General features: G+C 42.6%; 1 protein-coding gene across 10 annotated transcripts in view; it reads right to left on the bottom strand.

The window, feature by feature from the left end:
• Positions 1 to 18,989, bottom strand: part of ADGRB2 (adhesion G protein-coupled receptor B2) — a 744,603-nt gene that overhangs the window by 349,343 nt on the left and 376,271 nt on the right. The gene's annotated exons all lie outside the window — the stretch shown is intronic.

The raw sequence follows: 18,989 nt of genomic DNA, 5'->3' as shown, positions 1-18,989 counted from the left end.
GCACTGCAGCGTACACATGGAACTGGAGGACTGTTTTGAATAATCTGCAAAGGTGGTTGAGCGTACAATGGTTTAGTTAGGAACATATAGAAGGTTTCTATGTGTTTTTTTTTTTTTTTTCTCTTGTTTTGTTTTGTTGTCTTTGTATTTGTTGACTGAGCCTGGGTATGCCCAATAGGCTCTGTTCTGTTTTGTACCTACATTGAAATATAATAAAAATAATTTTGAAAAAAAAAAACTACACCTACTATGGATCAACCGTCCTCCTCAATCATCTTTTGGTTCTCACTCACAGATACTCCACCCACGCCCAACCTATGGCACCGAGCTGTAAGTCTGCCCTTTCGCATGTCACATTGTACTTCCCATTGGGAATCAATTCAAAAGCTATTCCACAAGTGGTATTTTACCCCGGCAAGATTGGCTGCTATTTACCCCAAGACCTCACCTCAATGTTGGAGGGGATGCAATGAAGTAGGAACTTTACGCCACATCTGGTGGGACTGCCCCAACATCAATGGATATTGGAAAGCAGTATCCATATTCATTTCTAATATTTGCAATATCCCCTTCCCACTACAACCACTGGATCTTCTCCTAGGACTCTAAGTTCCCACATGGCCGGGTCACATCAAATTATTGGCCTCTCATATACTAATAGCCGCACGCCTTGCAATTGCAAAAAAATGGAAATCGCCACATCCACCCACAATTTCAGACCTTATCAACCTACTGAACAATTACTTTAAACTGGAATTCTCCTTCACCAAAGCCAATTTGACTACACCTTCCTTTTACAAAAACTGGGCACCTTGGATAATTGATCAAAGAAGCACAGCACTCTAACTTGTAGGAACTTCTCAGTAACTATCCCCTACAACCCCCAGTCCGTCTCTCATCTCAAATCAAGTGATAAACTACACCTCATGGGACAATATCCTTTTATGCCTATATAGTTCAATGTTACTGCCTTTGTTTAGTTTATAGTGTCTATACTATCAACCAACGATACGTGCAGCGCTGTCACTGTTCATGGTTCAAACACTCCTTGCGAGTCTTCACACATTGTTATCCTAATATACAAACATTTATAACTTTTCATCCTTTCTTCATATGATAAAGAATAATTGCTACTGAGACAGTGGCCGGCTGCATTGCCTGCAATCTCATGACACAGTTAGCTCCCACATTGGGGTGTCAGGGTGCGTAGACAGTGCCGCCACCACACATACAGTACTAACACTAAATTCACTGCTCAAGTTCCAGTATAACTTCTGTCATGTTAAAGTAACTCTGATGATCTCTAACTGTAAGCTTTTCTTTTTTATGAATAATAAGAAATGTCATTGATTTCATTGGTTAACATGTGAAAATCTCAATAAAAATATTGTTTAAAAAAAATATACAGTATAAAGCTTAGGCAGTATGTGAAACGTGAATAATGGGATGTCTTATAGTAACCCACCAGGTTTGGACATTGAGATGGTCAGGAGGAGCCATAGTTAGTGATTCTCATATGATAAGGAATGGGTTTCAGAAAATTGAAATCTGGAAAAAGAAACATACTTTTGTCGAGCATTGCTCAACAAAAGTAGATAATTTGTAGTTTGAAAATAGATACGACAATAAAATGACATTGACAGAAGAACCACAGAGCCTCACAAAGCATTCTCTAAAACGCTCACAGGCCGGCCTTAGAATGCAAGATATCAGTTTTTCCTTAGCATGCAGTGATACTCTTTTACACGGAATAATATGGAACATCAGATGATTTCCCCATCAGATAACCTGTGACTACTTTTCACCACAGCGTGATTAGAGAATTTTCTTTCTCGGGGAAGCTGCCATGCTCATCACAGCTCTTGAAAATGTATATTCTGAGATTGAAAAGTATTAATATAAATTATATGTTATTTGTACTCACTCAATACTGGCTGATGTGATTAACCTTCATTTCATTTCCAAGACCTTATTATACAAGCAAGTTAATCTATGGCTCTGTACATTCACTCTCTAAGTTTTACTCTCGACTTCCATGTTCTGAATATGTGCATTGCATAAATAATTAAATACATTTAGTTAGCCTTTGACACTAAATATAGCATGAAGCTTAAATAACCACTTAATTCACATACAAATATTGCTCTATATGTTTAGTCCTATTCAGGACTAAAGATGGGCTGAACAACCCCCTGTTCGGTTTGTAGCAGAATTCCCGAACAGGGGAAAGTTAAAATCCCTACGGCAAACCCCATTGAGGTCTATGGAAGCCAAACAGGAAAAATCAAAAGTGCCCATTTGAAGGCTTTTATTTAAAAAAATTGGCCAAAAACCCAGCATGCACCTGTCTGCAACGTCAGAAGGGGCGGTGCCACCAGGTGACATAGCTAGTGGGCCCGGTCCCTCACCTGTTTAAGAACTGTTCAAAATGGCTTAGCCTGCAGTAGGCAGCCAGCCTTCTTTTCAGTGGGAGCGTTTTTATCATTTTTTTTTTTTTGGTGTGGCAGGGGGCGTGATTGATAATGGATTTACATCGGGGGACACTGTTTTTTTATTTTTTAATAAAGGAATTGTCAAAAACTGTGTATGTGTGTTATTACTTTATGACTCTTTTTTGGTGTATGTACCCCATTCTGATTCACATGGGGGGGGGCTGGGATCTGGTGCCCCCCCTTGGGGGGCTTCCAGATTCTGATGAGCTCTCTGTCCACAGACCCCCACAACCACTGGTCGCGGTGGCGGGGATGAGGCCCTTGCCTTCGGGGATGAGGTGCTTGCTCGCCCTCACCTTTCCTGACCTGCCAAGCTGCATGCCCTGAAAAGGGTCTGGTATGGAAAAACCCTGTTTATTTTAAAATTTTGCCATTTTCTTCCCCTTAAAATCTATACCTGAAGGACATGAAGGGCCTTGTATGGACTTTATTTTCACCGTCAATTTTTTGTTACTCCCGTTTGTTAAGGACGCTCCTTAACCACCAGCTTATACTGCGGCCTGATTCGGTAAAGCTTTGCCCAATCATGGTGCAAAATGCACTGTGCAGCGCGCAGTGCATTGCAGGGTGTTCAGGCGGGGCGGACACCTGCCAAACACCATGCAAATTCCTGTGCCTCGAATGGGGCAAATAGCCGATGTTTGGCCTGAACTGATGCTCGGGCCGAACCTTTACCCAACTCTATTTAGGGCTTTTTTACTCTCTTTACTCTCTCTCCCCTTCCGAGTCACCCCTTGTCTCTGCTCCCTACCCACCTACGAGCACTGTTCCATGGTTCCACACCCTTCCCACCTACCAGTATTGCCCCTTCTAGAGAATACAGAACCAAGTATCATTTTGTGGTGCTAAGTAATTTGTATGGAATTTGTTAATGACAACAAGAAAAGTAGTAAAATAGAGTCTCTGTAGCTAGCAACAATGGACCCCCCAACAACAATAGATCCACCCAAGCAACAATAGACTCCCAGCAGCCAGCAACAAAAGACTACCCTCTCTCAATAGTAGATCCCTTCCAGCAGCGATCCCCCCCAGCAACAATAGATCCTCTGCCAGCAACAAGAGACCTCCCCAGCAACAATAGACCCCTCCACAAAATAGATAGATCCTCCAGCAATAATAAATTCCCCAGCAGCCAGTATCAAAAGTACCTTCGGCACACCTCCAGCACTCCTTGACATTACATACATTCAGTGCTGGCGAGTGCACGTAGTTCTGCGAGTGCAAGTAGTTCTGCGAGTACCTGTGTATTGTCTTGTTGAGTACCTGTGTATTGTCTTGTTGAGTACCTGTGTATTGTCTTGTTGAGTATTAGTGTCAGGAACTAGTTGTTAGGTAATTTGGACAGGGTATAATCCCCAATCCTTATTAAATTTAATAGGTACGATGTCCAGCGGATGGGGAGAGGCGACTCGTTGTACATCTTGCAGCATGTATGCGTTCCTTGATCATCCGATCGAGGGTGAATACTGCTGTGCACATTGTTTCCCTGGAAGCCCAGGTTCTGAATCTGGGGAAGCAACTGTCAGCACTGACAAGTCCCTCCATACTAAATGAGAGCCAGGAGCGTACATGGCAGGTGCCGGCAGGGGCCAACACAGAGGCGGATGGAGACAAAGAGGTTCAGGCACTAGCAAAGAGTAGATGGGTGACAGTCAGGAAGGGTAGAGGGGGAAGTGCCGATCCAGGGATGGAGCATCCCAATAAGTAAGCTCCATTGAGTGACATTGGTGAAACCAGTCAGGGACAGCACTGCTGGAGCTGAGGGACTCTCCTAGCTGCCGGGAGAAGAACTCCTCCAGTGAGAGTGGGGATGAAGCGAAGGGAAAAGAAAGACAGATTCTGGTGGTAGGGGACTCATTTCTTAGAAGGACAAAGAGGCCAATCTGTAACAAAGACCTGAAGCGCCGAACAGTATGTTGTCTAACGGGCGCTTGGGTTCAGCACATCACGGATCTGGTGGACAGTCAGAGGCAGATGGAGTGTCCTAAAGAACGATTTTAGGGTCTTATGAGCTAAATTGAGGAAAAGGACCTCCAAGATGGTATTCTCAAGAATACTACCAGTACATCGAGCCACACCAGAAAGGCAGAGGGAGATTAGGGAAGTAAACAAGTGGCTGAAGAGCTGGTATAGTAAAGAGGGGTTTGGGTTCCTGGAGGACTGGGCCGACTTCTCAGTCGATAACCGGTACTGTAGAAGGGATGGACTGCACCTAAATGAGGATGGTGCAGATCAGCTGGGAATGAAGATGGCCAAAAAGTTAGAGGGGTTTTTAAACTAGGCGATGGGGGGAGGGTCCAGAGGTAGAGGTAGTCAGCGCGGAACATATTCCAGAGGATAATATTGGGGGCATTAGTGGTAGGTTGACCAAAGCACATAAACCCAAGGTAAGTATGGTAGCAAGTCCTAGTTGCAATCTGTGCCTGCCGGACAAGATGGGTGAACTAGAGATACTGTTGTACGAGGAGGTTTTGGATTTTGTGGGAATTTCAGAGACCTGGTTTAACAGCTCTCATGATTGGCTAGCAAAACATTCAAGGGTATACCCTTTATCGCAAGGATAAAGAGGGTAAAATAGGGGGAGGGGTATGCCTATAACATCATCAGCATTCAGACTTTATAAAGAATGCAACAAGAAATGTAAAGGTTCAATAAGGACAGCTAAGATAGAACATGAAAGACAAAAAAATCCCAAGAAATTCTTTAAGTATGTAAACAGTAAAAAAGGGAGGACAGACCATATTGGCCCCATAAAGAATGGGGAAGGACATCTGGTTACAAAAGATGGGGAGATGGTGAAGGTATTGAATTTATTCTTCTCCTCGGTCTTCACAAGGGAATCGGGGGGCTTCAGTAACCAAAACTGCAGTGTTTATCCTTATGACACATCACAGGAAGAACCTCCATGGTTAACAGAGGACAGAATTAAAATTAGACTTGGGAAACGTAACATTAATAAATCACCGGGACCAGATGGCTTGCACCCGAGTGTACTTAGGGAACTCAGTCAAGTAATTGCCAGACCATTGTTTCTAATTTTTACTGACAGTCTACTGACTGTAATGGTAATGTAGCACCAATATTTAAAAAGGGTCCAAAATACATCCCTGGGAATTTCAGACTAGTTAGTCTAACATCAATAGTATGTAAACTCTTGGAGGGGATGATAAATAAACACGAACCGTGCTACAAACAGGTGTAATATAATATGATATAAATAGATCCCTGAAGGACCCACATAGATATCAGAGATGAACACTAAATATAATAAATAAATAAAATAAATCCTTCAGATGACACCTTGTGAAAAAATCCACCACCAGGTAAAATAAACGCTTACCAAAGGCAAGCTGTAAAACAGCTTGTAAATAAACCAGGTGCACTGTCAGTGGCACCATCCTTAAGATTCACAATGTGGAGAAAGACTGTCTAGGATGACCAGGCAGACCAGGATGGCTCCATCCAATGGATCAACAAGCAAGCAGCAGGGAGGACCCAAAAAAAGTAAAAAGATGGCTCTCTATAGCACAAATCAGTTGGAAACAAAATGTATTTAATAAAAATATTGCACTTACTTTAGCAGCAGAATAGAAAGCATAAGATGCAGAGATAAAAACACAGCAGCCGGCCGGCCTGCGAACACCACGAGATACCCAGCGATGACGTCAGCGCGTCAACCATCCGACGTACGTTTCGTCTCAGAAAGACATTGTCTAGGAAACATCGTCTCCCGTTCCCTAGACGATATCTTTCTGAGACGAAACTTACGTCGGATGGTTGACACGCTGACGTCATCGCTGGGTATCTCGTAGACGTTTCTTTTTTGTAAGAGCGGCAAGGATGTGGAATTCCCTTCCACAGGCGGTGGTCTCAGCGGGGGGCATTGATAGTTTCAAGAAACATTTAGATAAGCAGCTGAACGACCGCAACATGTGCTGCTCATTTCCCGCAAACAGTAGTGAGAACCGAAAAGGAGAGGTTTGGGAGCTCATGGAGGAAATACAAGGAGGCAGAAAAATAAAGTAAGAAATAATTTTATGAAAACATGATTACAGAACAATTACATAGTCGATGCGAATGGATTATTTTTGAAGAAAGGTGTATCATTTAATGTCACTTTATTTCTTAACCGCCCTGCAACACATGAAATCTTATTCCCTAACCTAACCCTTCACACTTAACCTGAGCCTAATACATTATCCCCCAACACTTAAAGTGGTTGTAAACCCTCACCTATGCCCAGTGATGTGATTGGTCTCAGGTGATACACAGAGATAAAACAAATCCTCCTGTTTATCTGCAGTCTTCTCTTCTCTACATCCATTCAAACTCCAGCGTTTATACAGTTTGTCTGAGCTGTCAGAAAAAAAGGGGCAGGAGCTGAAGTTATACTCTGCAGAGTTCAACGAGTTCAATGAGAAGAACTCTGAGAGTTGATTGGAGGGAAGGGACACACATCCCTCCACACAGCACACAGGAACAGAGCTGAGGCTGTCAATCAGCTGGAGCTCCCTCTCCTGTCACCCTTTTTTCTCTTGGTGTCAGAAGTGACTCATGCTGATAGCAAAGGAACGAGGCAGGAGACAGAAATGACACTGAGTGCTCTGGATAGAGACAGGTACACACTAAAGAGGGGTATGTTTAGTTTATATTTCATGTCTGAGGTTTACAACTGCTTTAACTTAAAATGTATCCCCCTAAAACCCTGACCTTAACAATAAGCTAACCTAAGCCTACACTGAATTCCTAACAGAAAAGTGACCCCTGAGCAGAATACATACCTTATCCTTTCCCAACATCAGCTGTTCCTAATGCTTGAATTTCTTAGATGTAAAGAAGTAGCGCCAAGATGATGCTGTCAATTGGTTAGCTACAATACCTGATGCTATCAGTCAGTTAGCTGCAATACCTGAATGCTAACTCTTTAGCCAGAAATAATCAGTATATACCAGGGATTTTTTTCTCAAACAATAGGTGCTAGAACTTAACCACGGCCCCACAAAACCCCTCCCCCATACACACCCTCCAAATCACATCAAATAGTGGGTGTGTTTTATTTGAAACAAATAGTGGGTGTGTTCAGTCAAATTTCACGAAAACAGTAGGAGGGTCTTAAAGGGGCATTAAATACCAAGATTGCATTACATACAGTAAGTGCAGAGTGCAGAGCTGTCACTTGTAAACACAGAAACCAGACTTCTGTGTTTACAAGTGATTGTGGTGAGCAGGCACCAAAGGGTCTGGGCCAGAGGTGGTGGAACGGAGTTCCCAAGTTCCCCCTGAAAAAAAGCCCTGGTATATACACTGAAAGAGTTTAAAATCAAAAGCCAGAAATCTAGTTACTCTCCCTATCTGTACTGGTGACCACCGTTACCTGGACAGAAAGAAATAGAAAATCCCAAATTGTTAGCTGTGCCCAGAACAGAGCTAGAGGGAAAATCTTCCTGGGTGGTCCTGGGTGTTTAGCCCTGCTGCGCACAATCTAGCCTGTACAAGACTATCAAAGGTTGAAAGCTGCTCCAGCAGTGGTACTAACGTTTAGGGCAGTATACACTTAGGGACGAATGCCTTTAATGCAGACTGCTTGCGTTCCTGGCATTTGTCCCGGGCACATACTGCCCTAAACATTAATACTACTACAGCACTGTCCAGCCCTATCAAACTTCAGCAGCTTTCAGCCTCTCTTAGAGTTTTACAGGCTACCAGCAGTGGGGCTGGATGGTGTGCCTTTTGCCGACAGCAAAATGCCAGGATTCTATGCAGAGGGGCTAAACACCCAGTGTGCATGAGGCCTAACACTTCTGCTCAAAGTAGTAAAAAACACTGCAGCATGCAACACAGCTATTGCAAACACAAATGCTTGTCTCCAAAGCAGGTGTCTATTGAACTCAAAGGCATAAACTGTTAACAGTACAGAAAGAAAATTAGTGTTAGATCAGGGGACAGTCATCTTCTATAGCCAACCTTATAGAGGTCGCTTGTAAGTTTGTGCCTATGTGTTCTTGATTTTGGTACATCGACATATTTACAACTACAAATCATTTAAACTTATTTAGGAAACTACAACAAGAAGTGAGGATGTGCAAAATATAGTGGTTCTCAGAAACCTCAAAAATCAGACTACTACTGCTTGCTATTGCTTTACTGTAATCTAGATAAAGAAATCCTGCAAATACACATTACTTAGGTTTATTTCATATGACACATTTTTTGTTGCATTACTTAACAAGTCTGACAATTGTAAAGAAATCTAGATGATAGAAGTATGGAAACCAGCTTCGCTGAGGCACACAGAGGGTCAAAAGTAACCTAATGTCTGACTTTTGCTGCTTTGAAAATTTTCTAAGCTGGCCCACTGCCTCCCATTATTTGAGTGTGCAGAGTGTAAGGTCAGACAGCAAATGTAGGGCTAAAGGTCACTTATGACCCTCCAACTAAAGTGCAACACTTGCAGGTAGTTAATGCCTCTCACAGAGATCATAGGGCTCTCATTGACAATGCCTTCACCTACTTTTCCCTCTAGAAGGACAGACCCAGCAGTCAGCATACATTTCAGGGGTTGAGATGCTGGCTCAGAGCTGGCTAAAGCAGCCCATAGATGATTTAGTTTTTTTATTTCAACCAGCATTGGATGGGGGAATCACTCTCATTGAGGTATTGTATTCTGACAGTGGGCAACGCTGATCAAGCGACAAAAATCCAACAGGGAGGTTGTACAGATGTTGATCAATAGATCAACTTCTGTACAACCACTGTCCCCATACATGGATCAAAATTTGGCCAGTCTCAGCTGAACCAGTTGACTTTTGATTCATATATGGCCGACTTTAATCATGTGAATTCTGGTGCCTGTTCATTTCTCCGAGACTGAGGAAATTCTTCCTTCTGCCTGCAACAAGCTGATAACATCATCTCAGCCTAGGTAAAATCACTTGTCTGGGCCTCAAGGACATCCTTTAATAATATAATCACAGGTTTTGAAATATACTGTTGCTTATATAAGATTTTTTTGTAGATGTGTAGAATTTCTGATTATTAAGTTCCACTTCTAATTACTTTGCCGCCTTCCAACAGCACAACTAAATGAAGCCTATTTCTAAAAAGTTCCCTTTCCCCTCCTCCTATGTATCATGCCTAACCTGTATAAAAAAGATCTGTGTAATTACCTATTTTCAAGCTACTCCAGTCCAGACACGTGATCCTGCAGCTCTATATAAGAGTGTGCTCATTAACGGCTGTGAATTCTGGGAGCAGTGACATCACTCATAGGCTCCTATGGCCCAGCCATTGTCAGTGATACCTTCCTTCCCCTGCAGCAGCTGGTCAGTGACACAGGGGAGCCAGAGCTACGGGATCACGTGACCAGACCAGGTGGATTAAAATTAGGTAAATACACACATTCTTTCTATACAGGCCAGCCGTGGCGGCTGGTGCTCAATATTTTAGGGGGTGCTCAATATTTTAGAGGGGGGGCGACAAACCAACACCACACCCCCCACGTGGGAGATGAACGGGAAAGTGGCAAGCCTCAGAAGGATTTACCCCTTTAATAACAGGCCATGTTTTGCGATACGGCACTGTGCCAATTTAACTGACAATTGTCGTGCGACTTTGTACACAAACAAAATTTACGTCCTTTTTTTCCCACAAACAGAGCTTTCTTTTGGTGGTATTTGATCACCTCTTTGGTTTTTATTTTTTGCGCTATAAACAAAAAAAGACTGACAATTTTGAAAAAAAAAACAATATTTTTTACTTTGTTGCTATAATAAATATCCCAATTTTTTTTCTTTAAACAAATTTCTTCATCAGTTCAAGCCAATATGTATTCTTCTACATATTTTTGGTAAAAAATCGCAATAAGCGTATATTGATTGGTTTGCGCAAAAATTATAGCATCTATAAAATAGGGGATAGATCTATGGCATTTTTATGGCATTTCTATTATTTTTATTTTTTAGATTAGTAATGGCGGTGATATGCCATTTCTAGTGGGACTGCGACAGCTATAAAAATGCACTGATTACGGTATAAATGTCACTGGTAGGGAAGGGGCTAACACTAGGGGGCGATCAAGGGGTTAAATGTGTTACCTCATGAGTGTTTCTAACTGTGGGGGATGGGATTGACTGGGGGAGGAGACATATCGCTGTTTGCAATTAACTACGAACAGCAGATCTGTCTCTCCTCTCCTGTCAGAACGAGGATTTGTGTGTTTACGCACACAAATCCCTGTTCTGGCTCTCTTGCCCGCGATCACGGGAAGCCAGCAGCAATCGAGCCCGCCAGCCCTCGCGTCGGGTCCCCCGCCGTGCAGCCGGCGCGTGCGCATCTGCTATTGCTCTTAATGGAGCAGACGTAAATGTACGGCGATTTGCGGAAGGGAGCCACATTGCTGCCGTATGTCTGGGGGAGCTGGTCGTGGAATACTCACACCTATATAATCTGAATATTTGCATAGGCAAGTGGGCATATAATAAAGCGCTACATCCTATATTTTGAGATTCACAAGCAACGTTTAATTTATACATACATGTCTAAGCTGTAAACAACGTTACATTATTTGAAAATGGAATATTTTTCTTAGTCAATTATACATAATGCTTAGTTGAACAGTAGAAGCTCAAGGATATTTTATATAAAGCTCACACAACAGTAACTGCAAGTTAAAGTATATCTCTAACCATCACACAGGTGATGAAATATATTTCCATTTTCACATAAACCTCACCAGCAAAAGTTCTGCACAAAATGATTTACCAAAGCAGTTGAGAATTTTCAGCCAATTGTAGATGCGTTCACTTTGAATACCCAATTATGTTGAGATGAAATAAATAAGCAAGAATTAGCTTTTTATACGACTGGATGATCAAAGTTAATTTTCACTCATTTTATTGAGTGAAGGTTCCCAACCCCTTTAGTAAATCAGCCTAAATGTTAATGTAGCACTACCCCGCAGGGGCTGCTGGAAACTGGCGCCCCTATTCCTGCACAGCCAGGCAACATGCATTTTCCACTCACATCCGAGTACTATAAATTAGTCCCTGGGCTTGTTTTTTTCTTTTTTTTTTTATTAGGGATGGCAAATTGGGGCAGAGGGGTTGGGATGCCTGACTTGACTGAAACAACAGATGAGGACAACTTTCTTTCTATGTATAGAGAACAGATCCTGGACTGTTCTCCTTCCTGGACACAATCAGTCTTTAAGGATTAATGGCAAAAGTCCCTTGCGGACTAGGAGCTCTTAGTCCCCTTTGCAAAATAGCACAAAATGTTGCAAAACAGTGGCAAAAGTCCCTTGTGGACTAGGAGCTCTTAGTCTCCTTTGGAAAATAACACAAAATGTTGCAAAACTGCATGCGGGAGCATCTCCTCTCCTCTGTGGAACGGCTTCCAGCTCCACTCCCTGCTGGTACTACCTGCCCACCTGTCTGCTTCAAAGATCTCCCAGGACAAGGGATAAAAGGGTTGAGTACAGTTGTCCTTTCAAAGCTTGCTACATGTGGCAGTCTCTCCCCTTGTAAATCCTTGGGTGTGCTGATGTACTCACTCTGTCCTCCTTGATCCCTGCTCTTAAGCAAATTTCCTTCTTAAAGCGGAAGCTGAAAGGATTCTTTCCAGGCAGCCCGAGCCCAGCCTGGAGGTAAAGCCCCCCTAGACCTAAGGGACCCCTCCTAGGCCACCAATAACCTCCTCAGAACTCCATCTACCACCTGACTGCCTTGCTCACTAGGCTCTGCCATATTCAAGGGCTGATCCATCCACCCTGCCAGGACATTTTGCCTGGGGATTGGTCTGACCCCCCCCCCAAGTATGCAGTTTAGGACCTCCTGACCTCCGCCCACTAACTTCCAGAAGCTGCTACAAGCTTCTAGATCCAGGGGAAGGTACCAGAGACCTGCATCTGTAGAGCAATCCAGCCTGGTCTGCAGTAACCCGACCCAATTACAGACTCGCATAACTTACCATGAGTCATATGCTTAAATTTACCTACACTAACACTAGTAATGTACAAATTTATTTGTGTCCTCCTGTGTTCATAGTTCAGAGACCCAACAGTCCTTTTCAGAACTACCTTTTTGTGTATGTCAGCAACAGCAGTATCTGTTTAGCTGCTGAGTCCCATTCAGTTTTCCTCTTATTTATTTACTTGTGTATTTTTTATTTTACCTTTAGCCATATTTTTTATGTTGTTTTTGGTTAAAATAAAATGGGTTGTAGTTAATGTTTCAGGATTTTATAAGGAGGTATATTTCATTTTCTGTTACCATGGCTTTTTTTCAGGGTCTGCTACATGCACTTTTGATGACACAGGCAAAAAGTATTGTGCACCAAAGCACAGCATATTTAAACTATTACCAGTCCTGCCATTGAATTAAGCAGTTACCTTTATTATAAAAAATGCCAGGCAGGTCTAAAGTGAGAGGCATGCAGAGATAGTATGGGTGAGCAGCTTCTGCATTGCAAAGCAGTAGTCAGCATGCACCATCTAGAGGCAGTTCATAATTAAAGTGTTACTAAACCCACAACAGTAAAATCAGTCTGTTTATGCAGTAAGGCCCCTTTCACACCTGAGCGTTTTGTAGCTTGAAGCCTGAAGCTACAAAATGCTGGAGGGGAAAAACTAAATTATTCTCTATGGAGATGGTTCACATCTCCACTCCAAAACGCTTGAAGCCAGAAACCCCAAAACACCTGAAGCTCAAACAAGTTCTGGAACTGTTTTTTAGGCAGATTTGTGTGTTTTTCTGCTTTTTAAATTGGTGACCTTTTGACCTGTACAAAATCGCGGCAAAAACGCAGTAAAAACGTGGTAAAAATCGTGGCATAAAATGCGGTAAAATTGTGCGACTTTCTGTTGGAAAGTGCTACGCTCAGGTGTGAATGGGGCCTTAAGCATGCTTGTTATACTCACTGTGAAACCTAAGGGGTTAATCATGTGCACTGTGTAAAAAGGCTGTTTGATCCGGTCTTCTCTGATCCTTCCTGTCTTCCATAGTCCCCAATCCATCTCTTTTTATTACAGAGCCTTGGGGGCACTCTGCACATGCTTAGTTTGGTGTGTATAGCTAAAGAGTTGTTTTTTTTTGTTTGTTTTTTGGGAGGGTGCATATGATCAGCACAGGGCCAATCAGCACTGTCCAGACAGAGGGTCAGGAGTCTTGCAGCCTCCTAGGACAGTCAGAGGAGAATGAAAACTTCTCCCACAAGCTTTAACCAGTGCTTGGCCAGACACTGATAAAAGTCACAAGATTGCTATAAACTGCTGATGAGAAAAGGTATTTGGCAGTTTATATTTACTAAAATAATTGCATTTCCATGTTTTGTGTACTGTGGGAGACCAGATATAGTGAACGCAGGCTTCTGGGTTTAGTAACAATTTAAGAACCCTACTTCCAGAAGGTCCCTTTTCAGGGCAAAAAAGTTACTGGCTGCTTTAGAGGGTCATACCAGGCTATGGTTTTCCTGGCAGAAATGCAGTGCCAACATCAGATGCATGCCAACTGCCTAATCTGTGACATCCCCACGCAATTGAGCTCAGTATTGGTCATGCTATAAGCAGCATGCCATCTATTAGTAGCTAAGCAATTACGCTATGAGGACAAGCTCTGGGGAACGAAGTGAACTTTCTGTTCACTAAATCAGTAGCTCATCATTCAAGACACATGCAACATTTACACATTTTTTAAGTACATTTTATTTATTTACCTAACCTGGGTGGACTGAATTCCTCTAGCCTGCACCCTATGGACTTACATTACCAATCACTGCTTAAGCCATAGCACATTACACCAGGTATTATTATCTTGTTAGCTTTTGGGTATGCCCCTACTGACAGATCTTTCCTAGAAGTTTACCATACATAGATATTGTAACTTTTTATCTACCAGTGATTTGGAATTTCTTAGAACATAGGACTCCCTATGTTGTGAAGGACTAATATTCAAGCCCCTTAGACAGCTGAGCATGCACGTTGATACATTTTTCCTATTTGTACCCACTGATACTTTTTAAAGGCACCCCATCTTTTTGCCTCTTTTCAGTGTATATTTCCATGTAGGGGTCATTGGGTAGCTACCTGAAGAGTGTCAACCTAACACAAGACTCTTTGCGTTGGATTTCTAGGTTCCCCCCTCTGTAGGGGTTTTTGGAGTCTGGGCATGCAGCGTAATGGCAGTTTTTGAAGTAACGACCAAAAAGGTGAGCTGGGACAAAGTTGGGATTAGTAATACAACCCCTTTGTTTTGTGAAGAGGAAAATTTGCTGCTGTTCCTGGGACAGCAGGAAACTTTGCCAACTGCCTCCATCCCTATGTGGCAGGAGAAGGCTTAGGAGAAATACAAGCAGGAGACTGATACGGGAGCTGGTGGCAGAGAGGAAGAGAAGGTCAAGCACAGGCTTCAAGGGGGACATTTTACCCCTCCCTTGCTTTGGTTGTTGTACATTGGTAGGGGGAGATTGTTCAGGACAGTGTCACTGTCATCTGCTGCAGACAATTTGTGGCAGATGGGCTTGCTCCAATAACTGCTCATCTGCTTGGGTCCTCAAAGAGAGTGAACACTATTGGATAGCCACCTTAGTTGATCCCTGATAACAGGGTAAAATGGCCAATCTACTACCACCATCCCAGAGGGAGCCCAAAATGTAGCACTTCAAGGAGGTTCTGTTTTTTTTTTTTTTTTATATGAGTATCGGTGACCCGTTCTCCTTGCTCATTTAAACCCCCATCCCTGCTGGGACACAAGATGTCAAGAGATTTGTTGAGCAGTGTGTGTATGTGGCCAGTGCATCTCACCTGGTGCATCCTTGCAGCCCAGATTAGGAGCGGGCTCTGTGTGAATTCCCCCCCCCCCTCCCCTGGCAGTGCAGAGCGAATCCAATCAGAGGGCAGGAAAGAAAGAGCAAATGGGAACATCAAAGAGGACTTACTGCGCAGGCAAAAAACAGCAAAAATCTCCTGCGCTCGGGTGTCTAGTCTCTCAAGTGCATGGTGTGACCGACTTTATAAAGTAATCCCCGCCATCTTGCAGCCCTCCTCAGAACTGTAGGTATTCATAAACTAAAAAAGAAAGAAAAGAAGGAGGGCACACCGACCTAGTGCATTACCAATGATAAAGCTTTATTAAAGCATAAAAACAGCAACATTTTATACTCACTCGCTTTGAAAATTAACAGGATTACTTTTCTGAACACCGGCAAGCCAGGACCTGATGTCGAGGGGATCAAACCGATATCCCAATCTGTTTTTATGCTTTAATAAAGCTTAATCGTTGGTAATGCACTAGCTCGGTGCGCCCTCCTTCTTTTCTTTCTTACTGTGCAGGCACCATGGATTATAGGAATTGTAGTGCTTAAAGGAGTGCTGCACTGCATTTGTTAATGGAGGCTAATGGGCTGTGGACTTCAATTCCCACAAGTGACTGCCCCTGGAGTAGGAGAGTTTAATAGTTTTCCTGGGCAAACTGAGAAAGGTCGGGGCAGTCCAGAGAGTAGAGTGAAGGGTACAGACCTACTGTTGGGGTCTGTTCTCTGCATGTGAGGGACCAGATCCAAGGGAGAGGACAGACCTGTTTTTGACGCCGGTAAGCTGCCCCAGGGACTCAGCTTGAGGGAGAGAGACACTGCATTTCCAGGACTAGAGCTGAGAGAGCTGTGAGGATCTGGGACCTGACTTCTGGAACCTGCAAACTGACAAGCTATTGGGACCAGCCTATGTGCCTGCCAGGAGTGGGGAGCTAAACTACAAATCTTAAACGCTCACAAATGACACTCTTATGCCCCGTACACACGGTCGGACTTTGTTCGGACATTCCGACAACAAAATCCTAGGATTTTTTCCGACGGATGTTGGCTCAAACTTGTCTTGCATACACACGGTCACACAAAGTTGTCGGAAAATCCGATCGTTCTAAATGCGGTGACGTAAAACACGTACGTTGGGACTATAAACGGGGCAGTGGCCAATAGCTTTCATCTCTTTATTTATTCTGAGCATGCGTGGCACTTTGTCCGTCGGATTTGTTTACTCCGACAACGGATTTTGTTGTCGGAAAATTTTATATCCTGCTGTCAAACTTTGTGTGTCGGAAAATCCGATGGAAAATGTGTGATGAAGCCTACACACGGTCGGAATTTCCGACAACAAGGTCCTATCTCACATTTTCCGTCGGAAAATCCGACCGTGTGTACGGGGCATTAAAGGGACAGTACACCACCTAAGAAAGGGCCCCACTGGAGGTCGGCCAACATGAATTAGTAGGTGCCAGGTACTTTCCGCCATCCTAAAGGGGTACCCCCATATACTAGGAATGCATACTCTCACCTGCTGCTGGGGTTTTTTGCATAGTGTGCACACATGCACCCTGTTATTCCTCTGAGTTAGCTGATGCAGTTCTAGAGACTGTATTTGCACATTATAGTTCAATTTAACTTTACTATAGTCTTTTTAAGTGCCAGTTAGTGGGTCATTGTCCATCCATTCTGTGTAATGCTTTTAAGTCTGTATAATTATTTGTTCATTGATTTATGCCTCATTTAGTTGATTTGCCTTAATACATTTATTTAGTTAGCTTTTAAGTTGCATGTGGTCTATATATATGCTTTATCCTAGAGTGGTGGCTTACTAATTCTTAAGTCCAAATGTAATATTTCCCACGCACGGGTTCCTGAAAATGGCTGTAGTAATGCTGGGTGCTGTAATGATCATCGGCTGGAAACTGTAGGCAATCCAAAGGGTAGAAATGTCATCAGCACACCAATGATTCCTCAGAAGGATCTAAAGCTTTATTTACATGGTCACACGGTATACACACGGCAACATTTTGATTCCACGCAGGGCCCCTTCATCGCACAGGTGTAAAAGGCTTTTAGTCTACAACCAAGTGCGTCAGAGGGAATCAAGCACTTAAGAGAGTCATGGTAGACAGACAGAGGACCCACCATCATCATCTGTGGGGATAAGCGCCACATATCTAAAGGCAAAACTTATTTTTTCAATCTTTTTTTTTGCAATCTGTGTCTCATTAGGGAGGTTTCCATTCACTACCTGCCCTGAAGACATAACAGGATGTGAGAAGATATCTTTTCAATGTGAGCAAAATCTCTTCTTAGACAACTATCATCTGGAGAAATGTCCAAGTCAGAAAAGGTCCCCTCTATTCCTGCTTTGGCGGCAACTTGAAATTTTGTATTTACCCTCACTTTTAGAAAGAGTAAATCTCCCTATCATAGACACAGACAGCAATAAAAAATACTGACGGTGTTTCTTACCTGTAACCATTTCAAATCTTAAAAAAAAAACCTTTGCCTTTAGTTATCACAACCCTCCCTATACTGTATATGTGCTTTAAAGGGGAAGGTTAAAAAAAGTGAAGATGCTAAAGGTGAATTGGTTGGTATGGAATTTGGTCAATTATAATAAAAGCAGTGCTTATCACTGTTTTATAATTATTACTGCAGATGTAGAATTCATGAATATTCATCTTATTTCAGGTTTGTTTTTGTACAAGCACTCTTATATTTCATTATTGCAATCAAACGATTCATTACTGATGCTTAGTTATGTGTGGCAGCATTATTAGCGTAACCAAAGTTACATCTATTCTCCAAAATAAAATTTAAAAATGTAAAGCTCTGAAGTAGCAGCAATTATCCCGGTCCTATGAACTTTTTAGGGAACAATCAGTTTCATTAAAATGCCTTTAACAGCATCCAGATCAGAGATTCTCAAATCGAGGTACAAGTACCATTGTCAGGTTCAAGAGGTACTACTGATTGTTGAACTTAACCTGGATAATCATTTAAGTTTTATTAAATATAAATATTTTAGAAATCAACTCAAGAAGCTTTGTTTACTTATCAAAAACACAAGTAGTTGATTTGGGCTTGTGTTTTTGGGCAAATGCAGCTTGCTTTTAGGTGCATTCTGCTTGCATTTGAGATCATCAGTTTGAGATGACCTTGAGAGTATTTACAGTTCATTGACAGGTGCTTTTAACCTCAATATAAATACCGGTAACTAAGCAGCGATACATTCATAAAAATTGTGAAAACAAGTGTAATATGCATATTGTGCAAATAATATGCAAATTGAGTGACACATAAAAAATATGCAATTTCGTTCAAATGTATGGACATAGACGACGCTATGTCAACAGTAATAATGTATTATAAAAACTCCTTTAAAAGTCATTAAAGTGGTTGTATACTGCTGGATTTTTTTTTTCTGCAAGGTAAAGTCATATTATGCTAGTATGCATCGCATACTAGCACATTATGTGAAACTTACCTTAAAATGAAGCTGTACAAGCACAGCGATGTCAACGCTGCAGCCACTTCTTCACCCATCTTGCTCCTGGGTTCATGAGCTCCAGCTCTGTGACTGGCCGGAGCCGCGATGAGGTCATCTGGGAGTCGCTGTTCACGGCACAGGGCTCGGTAGGAACGTCACGGGTGGCCATTCCTTCAGAGCGCATGTGCCAGTAATGTCACTGTAAA

The sequence above is a fragment of the Aquarana catesbeiana genome, linkage group LG02 (assembly GCF_042186555.1).
Source record: "Aquarana catesbeiana isolate 2022-GZ linkage group LG02, ASM4218655v1, whole genome shotgun sequence".
NCBI lineage: Eukaryota > Metazoa > Chordata > Amphibia > Anura > Ranidae > Aquarana > Aquarana catesbeiana.
Note: the sequence above shows the minus strand (reverse complement) of the source record. Positions and strands in the feature narration are given on the sequence as shown.